We start from the raw sequence: 19,341 nt of genomic DNA, 5'->3' as shown, positions 1-19,341 counted from the left end.
AAATGCCAGTAATAAAACTGATCAAATCTTTTGTGTCCCTATGTACATTGCAAAAAGAAAACAATTTCTAGGCTCCAATTACTCTTGAAGACTGAAGAGAAAAAAACATTTATTATATTATACTTTTTTATAATACGCTGTATCCAGAAGTGCTATAAGGAAAATGTTCAGCAGTGTAATGAGTTTCCTTTCTCAGGTGCAGGAGGGTATCCTAACCTGAATTCAGTGTCCATTGGAAGGTAGCCTCAGAAAGGAATTAATGTTTTGGATCCTCCCAGAACCATTTGTGTTATAATTTGGCATTAGACAATCTTCAAGTGATTGTTTGTCAGGTAGTTTTTTTGTGCTTAGAATGTATTTACTCAGAGAGAAGAAAGAGGAAACAATCACTTATATAGCTAGGGTTTCCTGTTTTAGTGTGTTTCTTTTATAATGATGTATATACCCAAGAATGTAGTATATTGCAAATAAATATTTGTTGAATGAATAAATAAGCAACTAGCCAATGGCAAAGTGTTTTCTTTGATTCCAGGGGCAAGGGAGCCTTTTAAGCACACTTACTTATTGTTCCCTGAAGTTGAGGTCATAAAAACCAAGGAAGTACAAACTGACTCCTGGAGGCTTCTCTGTCTCAACACTTGCACTAGAAAAGTGCCCTTATATTTTTTCTGTGCACTATTGGGAACTAAGCTGTCTAGCTGGGAAGGAAAGTCTAAGGGCTATAACTGGGTAATCTTACTGGGCTACTTAGCTTCCTTTCCTGGACCATTGGCCTCACCCAGGAACTTAGTAACTTCACAGAAGAGTTTCCAGTTCCAAAATATTCCCCTCCCCCCCCACACAAACTTTCACTAATGAAGACAGGCAAAAATTTGATTTCAGATTAGGGCTTCAGAGTATCTGGCTAAATATATGAAATATATGTGCTAAAATATATGTAGCAAAAGTATTTCATATTCTTTTTTTTTTTTTTACAATTTATTTGATCAGAATGGCCTAAAGTCAGAACCAGTAACTAACCAGGTTACTTAGGAACTCAGGATTTTAGCCACCTTCTTTATATGTATAAGCCCCAAAGACAGAAGTGAATCCTGTGACATGGCCATTCAATCCATCCATGATAGGCCCTGAGAGATTTGCCTGGGATTCTCCTATGTCCAGTCAGCCTTGGTGATTTGAGTAGTGGTGGTTTTTATGGTGGATCTGTTGAGTAAGCAGTAGACTTGTTTCTAAGGTGCATTTGGTTGCTTCAGGTCAGAGATTTGCATGAGAAATTTTTGCACCTGGAAATATAAATTGCATGCTTAATAATTGCAAATGAAGTAAAAGAAATTGTGAAGTCCTCTGGGAAGATTGGATTTAGAAGCGTCTATGCTGCTAGCATTGAAAAGAGGCTAGCTGGGGGCCAGCTGGGAGAGATGACAGTCTTTGTTGAGGTCAGGCGGAGATTCAGCTTCTGAAAAGTCCTTTTTAATGGTTGGGACCAGATACGAGGACTGGGAAATGCCTCCGAGCTAAATGCAGAAGCAAAAATCTGGTACTTTTCTCTTTTATAATTAAGATTTGTGAGGGGAAGGCTAAGCCTGAGAAGTCTAAGAACAGTTTGAATAGTTACATTCTGGAAATCTGGAAGATGAAAGGTGGGTGATTTAAGGCGGTTTCGGTCTAAACCACAGTGAGTGTTCAGCCCTCCTTTTGGCACAGCTCAATTTGCCAAGAATTGTTCCACCCTTTTCAGGAGAAGATCAAGGACGGCAGAGGTCAAAGGTTAGCCAAGTTAATGTATTTATTTGGGAAAGTATACAAGAGCCCTTGTTAACCTTGGCTTTGGAAGGCTGAGCTGTCAGTCCCTCACGTTCATGATCACATTTTCATCTAAAAATGTTTTTAAGCAGTTTAGTATCAAAACAGAATCTATGTACTTCAGGTAGAAACATGTTGAACCGCACAGCGCCTATAATATTGTGTACACTGGCAGCGTCATTGGGAGATACCTATCATGTGAGCTATTCTTTTGTTCTTATAAATTTAGTTACTATTTTTAGGAAAGAAGGTAATTTATTTTTACAAAAATGGGGTCGAGAAAAACTTCTATTAAAAAAATTCCTTTTTATAAATTTAAGCTTTCAGCTCCCTAATCTTTTAGGGAAATACTACTCAGAAAAAAAAAAAAGCATGGTATCTTATAGTCTTTGGGGGGTTTGACAACAAACCATTATTGTTTGCAGAATGATTCTTCAGCAAGCAGGTTAGCTGCTTTAATGACATCTTATGCAATAACAATTCATGATATAGGACTTACCTGGATGTAGCAACAACTGCTCTCTAAGCCAAGAAGAAGGAGGAAAAAAAAATTCAGTATCTTGTGCGTGAGAAGCTTGTAGATACCCTGAGGTGACTTCATATAATTCTAAAATAGCAGGTAGCTTCTTGCATAGCTAATCAAGGCATCAGCGCCTGGAGCGAGAGGAGGTGGCTGACAGTGTACTTTGGTTTCAGATGCATTCAGCTCTTTTTGAGTGATATGAGCTTAATTCATGTTCTAGTTTCTATACTAAGAGTTCATGCATTCTGATTTGGCAAATATCCTCCCCCTATAACCTGACAGCTCTGCGCTTTGATAAAGCTGTTGACCTTAACGTCTTACTTGTATTTGTTCGTTATACGTGGTGAGAATGTTAGTATAGATGAATAAAGGAACAGTTGTTTTTTGGTGTGTGTGTGTGTGTCTTTTATTTTTAAAGCATTTGAGCTCTGCCCCCACCCTCCACTTCCATTCATCACTTAGCAGAGGACCCAGGTGGCTTACCTGAAAAACTTGAAATACATACTGGAGGTAAGTGGAAAGGGTTTGAAGAGAAAGGAGTCATTCTAACTTTGTAAAGTGGGTGGGTCATTGCAGGAGAAAGCAGTCCCTGGGTCAGAGCGAAGGTCATGGAGTGACAGCCTTAAATAGTTTTAATTGCCAGAGTCTTGGAGGTTTTATAAAGAAAAGTCTACCATTTGCAGATGACTTTGGTTTGTCATTTTGTCTATCCAAAATTGGGGCTGCCTTTCTGTTTCTATTGAGTCCTCCTGGTTTGGTGCATAGAAAGAAGTTTCTTTTAGGGACCAGTGACCACTGGCTGGGAAAATGTTAGCCTGGAGTGGACCTGCCTCGTAAAACAGAAGGTTCTGCATCACATTTATTGCTTTGGTGCTCAGGAAGCTCCAAGTGGAAACTCTATGTGCAAAGAGCCCATAATTTTACTGTACTAGATATTTAGCAGCTTACATAAAATAACAAGGAGAACATTCACCCAGGCGCCATCCAGGAGGATTTGGTGGGTATTTTACATTCCATTCCACGAAAGGAAAAACATAATTTCTGATACTTTCCCAAGATATATGGATATTTTTGGTAGGCAAAGTGATAATACAGAGCATACCTTTAAAGTAGAACCAAATGCTATTTGGCCAAAAGGATTTATTGCTGTCAGGCCAGTCAATCAAGTTGAATTTTTCTTCTAAATCGGTTGATTGGAGCTAGTACAGGCAGCTTCTTGCTTTCCTGCCTTGGTAGTTTACATGCTGCTGTTTCCTTGTGCTTAACTGAAAGGTATGGCACCAGCAAATGGGATCACCGTACTTGCCACTGTGTATATTTCTCCTTAAGCCCTGGACCCCAGGTCTCCCATGGATGGTTTGCAGTTCCTGTAGTTTTCTTTTCCAGTCACTCCAAACTCAGTGGATCTAAGCATAGTTTATTATTCTTTTTCCCTCCTCTAATTTCAAACTCCTTCAAGTCATTGTCCTTCAAGTCTTGTTTTGATCCCCAACTGGTACATTTATTCAGTGCCTCTGTCTCTCTCTAATGAACTACTGCTATGTCAAAGGATTACACAGCAGTGGTACCCTGACAAAGCACTTGTCTCTGTTAGAACAAGTTAGGGTCAACTCCTACCTTTGGCCTTAGTATATGACGTCTGTCATTACCCATCTGTAAGGTGGGGGTGGTAATAAGACTTTCTTCCTAAATAAGAACAAGCAAGTAAAGGACTTATGGTGCTTGACTAGTTAGTACATGGTAATTGTTGTTAGTACCTGGTAATTGTTGTTAGTACCTGGTAACTGATCATCCTGCCTCTTCCACCTTTTTTTTTTTTTTTTTTTTGGTACTGGGGATTGAACTTAACCACTGAACCATATCCCTAGCCCTATATTTTTAAAAATTATTTATTTGTTCTAATTAGTTATACATGACAGCAGAATGCTTTTTGATTTGTTGTACACAAATAGAGCATAATTTTTGACTTCTCTAGTTGTACCCAAAGTAGGGTCACACCATTCGTGCAATCATACATGCACCTATGGTAATGATGTCCTTCTCATTCCACCATCTTTCCTACCCCCATGCCCCCTTCCCTCTTCCCCTTTGCTCCATCCAAAGTTCCTCCACTCATCCCTTGCCTTCCCCTTCTTATGGATTAGCATCCACTTATCAGAGAAAACATTTGGCCTTTGATTTTTTAGGATTGCCCAGTCCTATTTTTGTATTTTATTGAGAGCAGGGTCTCACTGAGTTGCTCAGCACTTCACCATTACTGAGGCTGACTTTGAAATCTCCATCCTCCTGTCTCAGCCTCCCAAGCTGCTGGGATTACAGGCATGGGCCACCGTGCCGGGCTCTGCCTCCCCTTTTAGCTTCCTACCATTGGAAGAATTGTTTTCCTTCTATAGGAATTGATTGAGCCCCTGCAGTCTTCAGGTAACCCCAGTCCTCACTATTTTTTTTTTAAGAGAGAGTGAGAGAATTTTTTTTTTAATATTTATTTTTTAGTTTTCGGCAGACACAACATCTTTGTTTGTATGTGGTGCTGAGGATCGAACCCGGCTGCACACATGCCAGGCGAGCGCACTACCGCTTGAGCCACATCCCCAGCCCAGTCCTCACTATTTATAACAGTTGAGAACTTTCCTCACATTCAAAGTCCTTCCTGCTGCATCTGCTTCATGCTCAAGTCTGTGTCTGCATCCATCCCACCACACATCCTGTGCTGTCTGATCCATGCCTGCACTTCTGCACCTTGGATTTCTTTCTTTGCCATTTGTTAAAATTCTGCTCATCCTCTGAAATCCTGTTCAAATGCCACCTTTACCAGGAAGCATTTTTATCTAAATATGTTTGGAAGTCTTCCCTGACCTGCTATTTAGAATTGATTCCTCTTCTGGCCATAGGCTCACAGCACTCTGCCTTCAGTTAGACTTGCCCAGGTGTGTTTTGCAGTAGAGTTAGATGCTCATATTTGTCTACTTCATGGCCTTCTAAAGTTTAGGGCAAGAATTGTGGCATTTAAAAAATCTCAGTATCCACGTAGTACCTTTATAGTGCACAATCTGTAAGTGTTTTACAAGTGAATCAAAGTTGAGTAAAAGATCAGTTGCCTTTGAATACGGGTGACTGATCTGGGACCATTGGTCTGGACATGTCTAGTACAGATGTTAGTGCACCAGTGTGGCTCTGGTGACATAATAATTCAGGAAAGCAAAAGGCACAGGACTTTCCATTATCTCTGATACGCAGCAGCAGCTGTGGTCCTCACTTGTTCCAAATCACGGAATGTGAATTGGTGGCAGGAATCATCTGTCACTTGGGCTAATGAGGAAAGGTTAGGGATAGGGGTTTCTTTCTCTTCCAAGGGATGGAGAGAGGGACTACTAATTTTATTGGTTTCATCTCCTTAAAATGTGGTTCATGGCCACTCTGAAGTGAGATCTGGGCAGGGAGAGCTGAGATTCATCCCTAGATTATAAGAGGCTTCCAGATTGCTTGAAACCACTTTTTCCCTTTTTTCTCAGTAACAGAGTCACAGCTGGGATGTGTTTGCCTAACTCTGAACTTTGGTTCCCAGGCTCCCTTGCAGCTAGGCCTCAGATAAGAAAATGTGCTCAAGACGAATGTGTGTACCTTCCCACTTATCCCAAAGGAAAGTCTCTGGCGCAGGAACTCATTCTTCCCTCTTCTGATTGGCTGGGAGGGAAGTCTTTAAAATGACCATGGAAGCCACTTGTTGAGGGTGGCAGAGCCATGTCAGCCTGGCTCCCGGCACACATGTGTGAAAGGGCCTTCTGTTGAAACTGAGGTGGTCAGCCATTGCTTTGCATTTGTTTTAGCAGCTGCCATCTCCCTAATACAGTGTCTTTTTTTGTTCAATCTATATATAAAGCCATCAGCAAACGTTTATTGAGCACTGATTACATGTTAAGCCCGAGGGAGAAAAAAAAACATGAATGAATATTTCTTATTCCCTTTCCTTAAGGAATATATACTCAGATTGGACTGATAAAACACATTACCATAAAATGATCCCCACAGGGCTGGCTATCACTCAGAGCATAGAGAATACACACTGGGATGAAAAGTTTCCTTTAGGCTAGAGTGAGCAAGGAAGTCTCAGGAAGGAGGTGGGGCTTGAGAAATTTCTCAAGGATCAAGCAGATTGGGAAAGATGGAGACATGCAAGGATAGTGTTTCAGATGGGCAGGTGCAGTAGGTGTTGGAGATTGAACCCACTAGCTTGGATGGATGAAGCAATTAGTTTGCATCAGGAAGTAGCGGGAGTTATCTTGGGAGAGGTGATTGGGGTGTGATGGATAGAAGTCTTGAATACCAGGCTGCCTAGGGAATTGGCTTCTCCTTTGCAGCCAGTGGGGAGCTGTCTGAGACAACATCTTTGCACACTCATGTGAGAATTACCGAGTGATCATAGTCACAACTTGTTTTCCTGGCCTCTCGTAGGAAAGCTGTGAGAAGTCTGGTTCGATCAGCAGAGTTTGGTTTTTCTACAAATAACTGATTTATGTACCAAGGCCTTAGGGTCATTCCGCAGAACAAACTGCAGAGGAACAAATACGTGGATGGTTGTGTCACAGTTTCAACTCTTCCAACTCCACCTTTAAAGCAAACTTCCTCTCATCTTCCTGGTCTCCCATTTTCTACACCAGCGACTTCTCACTGGGCTCACAATGACTTCTCATTGTGTAATTACTTCTTAAAAAAAATACAAGTAAACTTTGCATGTTTAATCTCATTCTTCTTACCTCACTAACTGGCATTTTATTGATTTCCCTGTCCAAGAAGGTCATGTTCAGACTCGGTTCCTCTGCAGCGAATCTTGTTTGTTTTTATTTATTAACCACCTAGCAACACAGTCTCTGAGAGAGTGAGAGAGAGAGCCCTTTTTAACAATTGGTACCCTGCATTGCATTTCTACCATATTGTGTCGATTTTTCCAGCTACACGCAAACTCTCTTCCTTTTAAGCCAATGGCAACTTATCTCCAAATTTGAGAAAGAGGGTCACCTTGTCTTTCTCCCCAGGGAAAATCAGGCTCATGGAAAAGTTACTGCTAGGTGTTTTTCCTTGTCTTATCTCCAAAAGAGTTAGACTTCTGTTGTACTGGAAGGTGCAGAAGTTTAGATGAAGGAGACTTTCATTGCAGCTGGCAACGTTTGAGTCAGAGCTTCAACTTGGGCGGGCTCACATTAACTTCAGCGTGTTTCCTCAACCTGTGAGGTTGGAAGGCCAAGATGCCGGAACAGTTTTCTGTGACCCTTTGTCCCAAAGTGACCTTTCTTGAATTATCAAATCTGATGAGGGGAAAATAATAGTGTAAAAATAAGAAGTCTTCCCAGGTGAAAATGTTTGAATTGTACCAAATATTACTCCTGACACTATCGTGGGAAAGTACTGTGTAATTCTTTTGAATATTTCAGAAAATCAGGACTGGAGACTTGTTTGGGTTGTAGGAAAAAAAATTCTCAACTTAAGTTTGGACATCTCAGTAACTTTATGTGTGTGTATGTGTGTGTGTGTGTGTGTGTGTGTGGTTCTGAAAATTGAACCCAAGCATGCTTTGCCTCTGAGCTACATCCTCAGTCATTTTTATTTTTTATTTTGAGACAAGGTCTTTCCAAATTATTAAGGTTGGCCTTAAACTTGCAATCCTCCTGCCTCAGCCTCCTGTGTAGCTGGATTATAACTCAATAACTTCTTAACTAATGAAATATTCTAGGCTTTAATAAACAGAATTGTGGCTAACAGTCTGGTGATTTAACTTAATTTTTATCATTTTCTGGCAAGTGACGTTAAATAGGTCAGGGGACTTATATTATTTAAATATTGTCTTTGCATTTTCCCCTCCTTTAAAGAATAGGACTATCAGTTTGGGACATGAGCCCATATTGGCTCACCAAGACACTTGCTGAAACATGGATTTGGAGTGAACAACCTTGCTATTTATTTCTCTCCATCCCCTGTGGATTTGCTGGTGTTTTCCTATCCTTGCCTATTGGTTGTTGGGTCTTCCATTAGCTTCTCTCTTTTTCTTTCTCCCCTGTTCTTTTTCATTGTTCCCACGTACCTTTGTGTTTCTCTTTAAAGTTTATCATTAGGTTTAGAGAGAGAATGGGAAGTGAAGGTTAATGGCCACAAAGTTTCTTTGGGGCGTGATGAAAATATTTTCCAGTTGATTATGGTGATTCTGCACAATTCTGTGAAGACATTAGATCTCCTTTTATTCATAGTTTTGCTTTCTGTGGTTTCACATACCTGCAGTAAAACCTGGCCCAAAAATATTAAATGGAAAAATTACAGAAATAAACAATTTATAAATTTTAAATTGTATGCTATTCTGTAGCATGATCAAATCAAAACTGGTGCCATCCCACTTATTCCTGCCTGGGTGCTGTATATGTTGCCCACCTGTTCATCTCTCAGTGGCCGTCACAATGATCAGATTGACTGATGGTATCACCATGCTTGTGTTCATATATCACTTTTATTTTATTGAATAATGGTCCCAAAGTGCAAGAGTCATGATGCTGGCAATTTGGATATGCCAAAGAGAAGCTGTAGAGTGTTTCCTTTAAGTGAAAGTCATAGACTTAATAAGAAAAAAAAATGGTATGCTGAGGTTGCTAAGATCTATAGAAAGTCTTTGTGTTTTGACTGTTACTATACTTAATGAATAAATTAAACTTTAATGAGTATGAATTGGAGAAAACATAGTAAATGCAGTCTTTGGTACTATCCTCAATTCCAGGTACCTGTCAGGGGTCACACACACATACACAAAAAAAAAGCACAGATTTTTTTTTTTACTTTAAATATGTGGATTGTATGGTATGTGAGTTATATCTCAATAGCATTACAATTTTTAGAGATTTTATGATTGTTCAGATCTTTCAACTTAAGACATTTTCTGGAAGACAGTGCCTCTTTTTGTATACCCACCTCAGCTTCTCCTCTCTGCTCTGTTCAGAAGAAGTTCCTCGTGAGATCAGATTGGTTCCAACCCCCTCCAAGCTAGGCATGTTCTGTTATGTCTTGGGTGAGGCCGGATGGTGACTAGTTGAAGTCAATGACTTGAGGAATATTACCCACCAGGCAGAAAGCTATGGTTTACCTTAGCATTTGGCAACAATTTTGCCTTATTTAGATTTGATTTCACCCATTGATTTAATAACTTCTTTCATCAAAATCTGAAAAGTTGATTTTATAAATATAATATTGAAAATCTTGGGCATTTTTTCTTTGTACACATATACTATTTCTTTTTTTATTTTTAAAGATAGAGAGAGAGGAGAGAGAGAGAGAGGTTTTTAATATTTATTTTTCAGTTTTCGGTGGACACAACAACATCTTTATTTTTATTTTTATGTGGTGCTGAGAATCGAACCCAGCGCCCTGTGCATGCCAGGCGAGTGTGTTATCGCTTGAGCCACATCCCCAGCCCCACATATACTACTTCTGTTAAAAAGTAACTGATTCTGTTGTGCATATTCATATTCCCATGAATCTGATGAGGTAACTGCCTTGCTCAGGTTACTCCATCTGCAACTCTTCAAATACAACATCTTTTTAAATGCCTAGCCTAAGTTTAACCATCTCCTATTTGATGTATTTTTTCAGCCCATTTCTTCCCAAATTACTAAATATTTATAGCTTTTATAGGCAGAGCTTCAGCATAGAAAAAAAGTATTTAACTTCAACGTTTTGACTTTGCTAGTAGATAATTAGGATGTCATATGACTTAAACATTTTTAATTTTAATTTTTATTTATTTATGCACTTTTGGTACTGGGGATTGAATCCATGTGTGCTTTACCACTGAGCCACACCCCCAGCCTTTTTTTTTTAAAGTTTTTTATTTTGAGACAGAGTCGTGCTAAGTTGCTGAGGCTGGCCTTCAATTTTTGATCCTTCTTCCTCAGACCTCTGAATCACTGGGATTACAGGTGTGCGCCAATGTGTTCAGCAAACCTTTTTTAAAGTTCTAATTTGTGTACGTAAGATAATTATCCTTCATCATCTGAAGCAAATTTGTTCCTGAGTTAAGATGATAAAAGGCCAGATTCAATCAATACAACAGTATTTAAAATTACACATCAAAATAACAGTACTTAAAACAACACATTAAAATAACAGTTCTGCTTCACACCCTCTCCACTGCTGTCCTCTCATTCCTTCTGGGAAGTAACCACCATTAGCAATTCAGTGAATCATCTCCTGGATCTTTTACTATATACAAATGAGTGAATATACAGGTGTATGTTATTTTGCTTTGATCATCCTACGTGAAAAATTGGGTCACTGCCTTTTTGTTTGGTTTTGTTGTTAGTTATTTGATGGAAAAGATATCTTGAAATTGTGTAGGAGATAATCTTTAACTTTTGCATTACATTTCATGGTATGGAAAATACCATCATTTCTTTTCTTTTTCTTTTCTTTTCTTTCTTTGCAGTGCTGGGAGTTGAATCCAGGGCTTTGTGCAAGCAAGGCAAGTGCTCTACCTCTGAGCTACACCTCCAGTCCCCTGTTATTTCTTTCCACCGTTCCCCTCTAAAGGGCATTGAGGTTTTTCAGCTTGTTGCTATAACAAACAATACTACCACAAAGAACCCGGTGGTTCCTCCTTTGTGAACATGTAGAAGCATATCTTTGGTATGGAGACCTAAAAGTGGAATTGTTGGAATAAATAATACTTACATAAAGGTTTTGATAAAAGCATTTAAATTGATGCCTTAGTTTCTTCTTTCTTTCCTGTAATAACATTATGACATCCTCTTCAGTCCTCAAAATTTATTATCTTTGGTCTCTCTCTCTCTCTCTTTTTCATTTGGTGCCAGGGATTGAACACAGGGGTGCTTTACCACTGACCCACATCCCTTTTTATTTTTATTGTGATACAGGGTCTTACTAAGTTGCTTAGGGCCTTGCTAAATTGCTGAGGCTGGCTTTGAACTCGCTGTGCTCCTGGATTAGTCTCCTGAGTTGCTGGGATTACAGGTGTGCACTGCTGCATCTAGCTTATCCTTTGTCTCTTACTTGAACCATAATGAAAATATTTTGTGGTATAAATTCTATTGATGCTTTCTGGTTTTATTACGCTTTCATGTGTTTATGCTTTCATGTGTTTAGTTCTATACTGCTTTGATTCATTCAGCAGATATTTATGGAGCAACCAGACCCTGCCTTGGCTGTGGCATCAGTGATAAACAAAACCAATAAATTCCCTGTCTTCGAAGCAGAGACATTGTAATGAGCAAAACAAATGAAATGATTTTTCTCTAGAAATTCTCTTTGCATTTTCTAAAAGAACATTAAAGAGGAAAACTATTGTAGAGTTCAACATGGAATCATTAAACTGAGTGATGAGGGAAAACTGAGATGTGAAGATTCAGGACAAGCATTCTACAGGCAGAGGGAACATCTAGGATGAAGTCCCAATATCGCTGGAGTAGAGGGCAGGGGAGCAGGGGTTGGACCACGCAGGTATTATAGAGCAAGGTCATGCCGTTGATTTTTGTTGTAATTGCAATGGGCAGTCATTGGAAGGTCTGAAGTAGAGGCATGCTGTAGTTTTATTACCAGTTTCAAAAGACATCAGAGATGATTACCGTGTTCTAGATGGGAGATCAGGTGTGTTTATATTATGTTGAGAACAGTAGAGATGTACACGTGATGAAATCTAAAGGTAAAGCCCAGTGTGTCCATCTTTTTTGTTTCCTACTATAGTGTGGCATATGCAATGGACTCCTTGTGAAATTAATGAATGTTTTCAGAGGGCCATTTGGGATGAGATCTTCAAACAACAACAAAAGACTTATGGCCTTTGGTGCCAAGAGATATTAGCTTTTTAATTTACCGGTAGTTGGTAAATGAGTAGTTGGAGGAGGCCACGTGGATTGTCATCTGAACTTGTGGTATGGGTAGAGATAACCCAAGGGTAATTCCTTTGAATTTACTGCTCATCACAATGCAATGCTGGGAGAAAGGGTTTCATTTGAGGTTAGAGATATTGTGCAATGGGACACCAGGGGAGCTTTGACTTTGCTTCTTTGATCCTTCATATTAATGCCTGTCCTTGCCCTGATGGTATTTGTTAAGGTCTATTTTATAAATATCTAAACCTAGAACTTAGAATATCATTGCAATAACACTCATTGGGGAGCAGAAGTGGAAAACATGAGATGTGGACCCTGTTCTTTGCCCAACCCATTTCATTCCTCAAGGTGTAAGGATACCATAAGACCCAAAGAGAACCAGTTTCCCTATTTATATGTGGTATTCCCTAGAAATTAATTACATCACAACAGGCCCATGCTTTTTTTCTGGGAAGCAGCTGGCATGGAAGGGAAGGAACCTGTTCTTTGAATGTCAGTTTATATCCTGGTTCCGCCACTTACTCTAAGAGCTTGAGTAGAATGCGCACTGAATGGCTCAGTGTTTTCAGCTGCAAAATGGTAGTAGTAAGGTACTGCTTTCAACGATAACTACTTTTAAGTGTTATTTATATGTGAGATGCTTCATATGAAGTAACTCAAAGCATGGTCTCTTTGTTTCCTTCCCTGTTTCTCTCCTAAGGAAGTACGCAGCTCTCAGTTATACTTCTATTGCTCATCTATATGGTGGTGTGGCAAGAACATGGCGGGGGCGGGGGGTAATGGATTCTGAAGCAAAGGCTCATCATGGTGCTAAACTGGGTATGGAGTCCTGGTTCCCCTATAGGGCTTGTAGGGCTAGCTAAAGTAGCCAAGGATGAAGTGAGTTGATGGTTTTCCATGATTAAGTCAGAATCTCAACCAATGGTAAAGATATCTGACCTGGGGAAATTAACAGTCAAAGCTGGCTGTGTTGCCAGTAAGTACCTTGGGATAGAGGCTGCTGAGAAGTGGGAAGGACTGACCCTCCATTCAGTGTTTGACTGGGTTACATTTTGTTTCCTCTCCAGAATGGTACTTTATTTTCAGCTCTCAAATAAAGAGCAACCATTTGATTTTGTAATGTAAAAGCTATTATTGCCCTTAGGAAAAGGATTACTGAACTTTCTGTACCTAGTGTTTAGGACTTTAATAAGCACAGTGTTTCCAAGAGAATTGAATGCCTTTTTGTACTATGATGTTTTTCTATCACTACATCGGAGTTTTGTACCTTAATGTCTGGGAAACTTGTTTATATAAGTTCACAGAAACCTGACAAACAGTAGGAATTTGTTCTCTGTACCATAGAGATGGGAAAATCCCTAAAGAGCTTGTTGATTTCATGTTAACCACTTTGCTGTGAGCCAGGCGCCTTTCCTTTCTAAGGAAAAGATTTATAGAGTGGGGGAAAGGTTCATGGGAAATATCAGGCTTAGATAACCAAGGCTTCAGCAAGCAGCCCCACGCATTGGAAGTTCATCCACTGGCATATGGAAACTCTTGCATGCTTTTGCATTCGATTGATATTTAAGGTTTGCATATATTTTTGCATTTCAATTCCAACTAGGGCATCTTACAGGGTGATAGCATAAAAAAAGAGTTGGTATTCTTCTAAATGTGAGAGGCCCAGGTATGAGGAGAAAGACTTGAAGTGCAAAGAGAGAGGTCTGGAGAGAAAGGCAAAAGTCAGGTGGCAAAGGGTTTTTTTTTGTGCCAGCTCAAGGGTTGGAACTTCATCCTGAAGAAATTTCAGGAAAATAAGTGAAAACTATAGCAGGTTGGTTTGATAGGAATGAGAATTTTAAACTTGCAATTTAGAAGGTCTTTTCTTGGGGCTCTGAGGAGGTTTGATTTGAAAGCTAAAGCCTAGAGGCAGGGAGACCAGGTAGATGTTTGTAGAGAGATCTAAGGGAAGAAAGAGGTCTTGAGGTAAGGCCACGGCAATAAGGAAGAAAGACTGGGAAAAATTGGGGTGAATGAATGAAGGAATAGTGGCAAGGAAATAGTGGCAATTAGATGACATGATAAATTCACTCTTTGGGCCAATTTTCTAACACATCAATATATTATAATGTGTTGAAAGAATATTTTCGTGTAATATTTCTTAGGGGTGTTTAGCTTATGGAGACACTGTACACCTTGGACGAAGCTACATTTCCCTCACCTCCCAAACACTGCTTTATCATCAATCAGAGATTCTCCTACTGAAATACCAAATTTTACTAAAACCAATCAAAGGAAAATTAAAAGAGAGGTCAAATAGTCTATATTTATTTTACCTCTACTTCTGGATTCTTTGAATGTCTGCTGTGGTTTCTGTTCAGTAAGTTTTTAATGCCAGTAAAATAGTCATCTCATTGGTTACTTTCATGTTAGGAAATAAAGAAGGGGATTTAAACTGAGAAATAAAATAGTAGTCATTCATTTTGAAATTATAGAATTTTAAAACAAATGTATCCTTAGCATGTAATTAGTCATTATCTGGATTTTTTTTAAATCCTGCAACCTTTTTAGGAAGTATTTACAGCTCTTGATTTCCATCCTCTTGACGCAGCTAGATCATGATTGCAGGATTCATATTATCTATGAGAACCCACATTGCTGTTCATATGGTAGGCAGTAAACACACTCATGCTACCATCATGGAATAAGTATGTGCTTATTAATAAGCATGTACTGAGTTGGGGTGGTAGAAGATGAGACACGGGTCCAAAGACATATAAAAGAAAGTTTCTTTTTTTTTTTTTTGCAATTTAGTTAATGAGGTGATGGACACAAAAGTGCACTGTTTTATTGCCTTGGGTGGAATGGCAATACAGGACAACATTACAAGATACATTCATAAGAAACGCTTTCTTAAGAACCAAATGAGAGGTACAGATAATAAAGGCCCAAGAGGGGGCATAAGGCAGATGGGCTCTGTTGGTTTAGAATGGATCCCCAGAGATTTTGTATAGGTGAAGATAAAGAAGTGGCAAATACAAAGATAGGGACATTCCAGGTATCTTTTTGTGGAAAGGGAACAATAAAGAGTCATCATATGAAAAGTAGATGAATATCAAATGGATACTTGGGTAAGAAAGTGACTCTCTGTCTGGGAATTTTGGTACGTGCCTGTTCCCAGCTACTCTGGAGTTTGAGGCAGGAAAATTACAAGTACAAGGCTAGGTAGGGTCACTCAGTTAAGACCTTGTCTCCAAAAAAGAAAGAAAGAAAAAAAAGAATGGAGGAGGGGTGCTAGGCATATAGTGCAGTTCAGTGGTAGAGCTCTTACCAAGCATGTGCAAGGCCCAGGTTCAATCTCCAGTACTGAAAAATAAGTGTATCTTTCTAATCCTCAATTTATTGCTCTATAAAATGTGGCTAATTACAATTATTCCTTGAAGTTGTGAGTTTGTGAAGATTAACTGGTCAAATATGTGAATATTGTTCAGTGTTGTTTAGTAAATGGCAAATTAGGGACTTTCAGGGAATGACATGTATCCATGTATCTGTAGGTTATCAGGAATGGTTTTCTTTTATTTTCTTTCTTTCTTCTTCTTTTTTTTTGGGGGGGTACTACGTGTTGAATTCAGGGGTGCTTAACCACTGAGCCACATCGCCAGCCCTTTTTTTATTTTTTATTTTGAGACAGGGTCTTGTTAAGTTGCTTAGGGTCTCACTAAATTGAGAAGCTGACTTTAAACTTGCGATCCTCCTGTCTCAGCCTCCCGAGCCATTGGGATTACAAGCATGCATCACTGTTCCTGCTCAGAGATAGTTTTTGATGTGAATAGTGATACAATGAAAAGAATATAAAAAAGAATGAAAGTAAAATAATGTGTAAAATGTATTGGGAGAAGATAGAGTTATAGGCAAGAACGGTATTTCGAAAGGTGTCACATTAAATTTCACAGGAGCAGCTAAATGCCCAAATTATAATTGTGATAATAGAGATAAAAAACATCAGGGGCTAGAGCTAAGAGATTTTGTACAAAAGAAAAACAGAGCTCCATGACTGAACACAAGGAAGAGAGTAAAGGTAAGATTCTGAGATTTTGAGATTCTCTATTTAGGAAGTGGTGACCCCCATTAACAGAGGCGTCCAGGGCAGGCAGGGTTGGTTTTTTTTTTTTTAGCATTATATATACTGTTGTACAGTTAGAATGTAAATGAAATAGTCCAGGTATATTTACAGAGGTTCTGAGGGCAGAAGCTGTACCAGGGGAATCTCATAGTTGGCATGAGAAGGCACAGAACGGAGCCCGCAAAGAAGGCAGGTAAAGAATAGGCAAGAGTAGAAGAGAAGCCCTGGGTCCAATTCACTACAGCTTCCAGCATGGGGTGCAGTGTCCAGGAGCTGCAGGAATGTGCCCAAGTCACTGCTTTGTCTATAGGGAGTCACAGCTAACCTTTGAAAGGCTGTTTCCCTGTTTTAGAAACATGGTGAGGTAGGGGATAGAACGCAGCAGGGAGAGTTTGACAATTGGAAGAAGAGCAAATTGCAGGCAGGAGAAAAATAGGTGGGCTTTCAAGGTGAGTTGCCAGAGCCTTTTGGCCATCAGAAGGGACAGGACATTCTGAGGGGAAACCTGGACTTGGAGCAGAGGCAGTGACTAACAAGAGCAGGAAGAGGACAGAATGGAAAGAAGACAAGGAACTGGCACAGAGGTGTCCAGGGAAGGCAAGTTTTTTTTTTTTTTTTTTTTTTTTTTTTTTTTAGATAAGAAGGAAGAAAAAACAATGGATGTAAAAATAGGTTATTTTCAACGGGAACTTGCATTGACCTTGGAAAAGTAAAATTTGAAATTATCTCCAAATCAAGAACTGAGTAGTCAAGAACCAATAAAAGGAAAATGAGGGGGGATTCTAGAAAGAATCATGGTATTTTGGCTATTTTTTTTGCAAAAGAACAAGCCTCATGTCCAGCATAGTGAAGCCTCATGTCCAGTGTAGTGCGATTGGCCAAATCATGGTCAATTAAATTTTAAAATCAATTAAAAAGGGTAATGACAAATTCAAGGTAAAGTGGTGCTAAAGAAAAGGGCTGCTTTCAGTAATGAACAATCCCACATTATGAAGACAGATAAACTGGGTATTTCCTGATCAGGTGGAACTATGAGAAATTTGGAAGAAAGAAAGAAAGAAACAAACAAAAAACAGTAGGATACATCAGCTTGGAGTGTTTTGATATCAATCAACAACCAGTGGGATTGCCCAGAAAGAACTTGACACAGACAATGTAAGTGATCCAGAGAATAATAAACTCTTAATTTTCAAGTCACCTACTTAGAAAGTGACATGGCAACATATAAATAGGTGATATATCAGTATTTCATCACCAAACATCCTCAGTTGATGAACTATCCAACTGAACAAAATGCTACAGAGCAGGATAGGCTATTGTGAAGGGAAATTGCTCGCATGCCAAAGTAAATACTGGTCCAGGTGACATTTCAGAATGATGAGGCTTCAAAAGAATAGCAGAGGAAGAAACCCTCAGTAATAATGAATGAGGAGCGAAATACCTTGGGACATTGAAGAAAGAAAAATAAAAGAGAAGGCAGAACTTAGATCAATAGTGTTTTAAGAACATGAACTGTGTTTCAAGAAACCTGTCATACCATCAGTTTCTCTGCAAGAACGTCTAAATCTGTAACTAGCAATTGGGAATATTTCCTCTGCTTTGAGTGTCAGGGCAATCTAGACACTTTCCTCTTTTACCAAAGGATTGGGCTGAACTAATGATGCTTGCAGTTATGTCTAGTTTGAAGTCTTGGGGATATATGATGTCCAGGCAGATATTTTTATGCAGGAATGCAAGACACCAAAGGATATCAGGAAAAAACAACAACATTGCTTTAAAATCCACTAGAACCCTTGGGTTCTAGTGTCAACTCTGTCAATAACTCAGTGGCTTATGACAAGTCATTTGACTTCTCAGTATCCCATGTTCCTTATGTACAATAACAAAGAGAGGCTAAGTACTCCCTAAGATCTTTCATTATGTTTAAAAATCTATGTTTCTACAAGGGTGGGGCATTGCACTATTGACTGCCTAAATAATCAGGTTGATTTTTGGCCAAATAACATTAGCTACAGAAACAACTGTGCTCTGGATGACAGAGCCTGTATTACCTGGTAGAATAATAATACAAAGGGAGGGGACCAAACATCTAGTGCTGAAGCATGGCAGGTGGTGGTGGCAATGAGAGGACCTTGCCACTCCTGAGGAGGGCCCGTTGTTGGCTTTGTTGGGCTGGCTGCCAGGCTGTTTCCTCAGGGTTTCTTGAATTAGGTCACAGGGGATTTTGCTGCTGAAAGTCTGAGGAGACTCCACGGGCTCTGGGACTAACATTGTGGCCACCTATAAGAGAATGAACTTTTATTTACTACCTACAGCTGGTCAGGGTTATTAAGAATACCAGGGAGACATCATGGTAACATGCCACACTTCTCAGAAAGGATGCCATATACCATCTAGGCCTTTGTTGTGATATGCTAGGGTTGCTTGCGAAGCTATGGAAAAAGTATATCACATCTTCCTGGTGTATCAATGATTCCTCAAAGATTATTTTTTAAATATTTATTTTTTAGTTGTGGTTAGACACAATACCTTTATTTTACTTATTTATTTTTATGTGATGCTGAGGATCAAACCCAGGACCTCGCTCATGCCAGGCAAGTGCTCTACCACTGAGCCACAACCCTAGCCCCTCCTCAAAGATTTCAAGAATGAATGAAATAGTTATATTATTAAGGTAAAGGTAGCTGCTATAACAAACCCCACTATATTTAATGACTCAGTCATGCCCTCCCCGCTACTAATGTAATGGAAGGATTGGCATATAGCTTTCCTTGATGGTTACATTCAGGGACGCAGACCCCTTCCATGTCATGGCTCTGTCATCTTCAAAATGTGGCTTTCAAGGTCCATGTTGCGGCTCTGTCATCTTCAAAGCGTGCCTTCCAAGGTCTATGGGCTTTTTGGAATAACACCAGCCAAAGGTGAAAAGATCTAGAAGATTGGGCATAAAAAAATACTTAGAAAAGGCTCATATGCCATTGACTAGCACTCAATCAAATTGTCACATATAACTGAAGTGAAGACTAGGAAAG

General features: G+C 39.4%; 1 long non-coding RNA gene across 1 annotated transcript in view; it reads left to right on the top strand.

The window, feature by feature from the left end:
- Positions 1-2,548: 2,548 nt before the first annotated feature.
- LOC131424377 (uncharacterized) overlaps positions 2,549-19,341 on the top strand; it is a 33,631-nt gene continuing 16,838 nt past the window's right edge. The window contains exon 1 of the long non-coding RNA XR_009227253.1: positions 2,549-2,836. This is a non-coding gene — a long non-coding RNA (uncharacterized LOC131424377). The remainder of the gene's footprint in view (positions 2,837-19,341) is intronic.

Source organism: Marmota monax, unplaced genomic scaffold, assembly GCF_021218885.2.
Source record: "Marmota monax isolate L192 unplaced genomic scaffold, Marmota_monax_Labrador192_F-V1.1 WCK01_AAM20220418_F8-fsc00137, whole genome shotgun sequence".
NCBI lineage: Eukaryota > Metazoa > Chordata > Mammalia > Rodentia > Sciuridae > Marmota > Marmota monax.
Note: the sequence above shows the minus strand (reverse complement) of the source record. Positions and strands in the feature narration are given on the sequence as shown.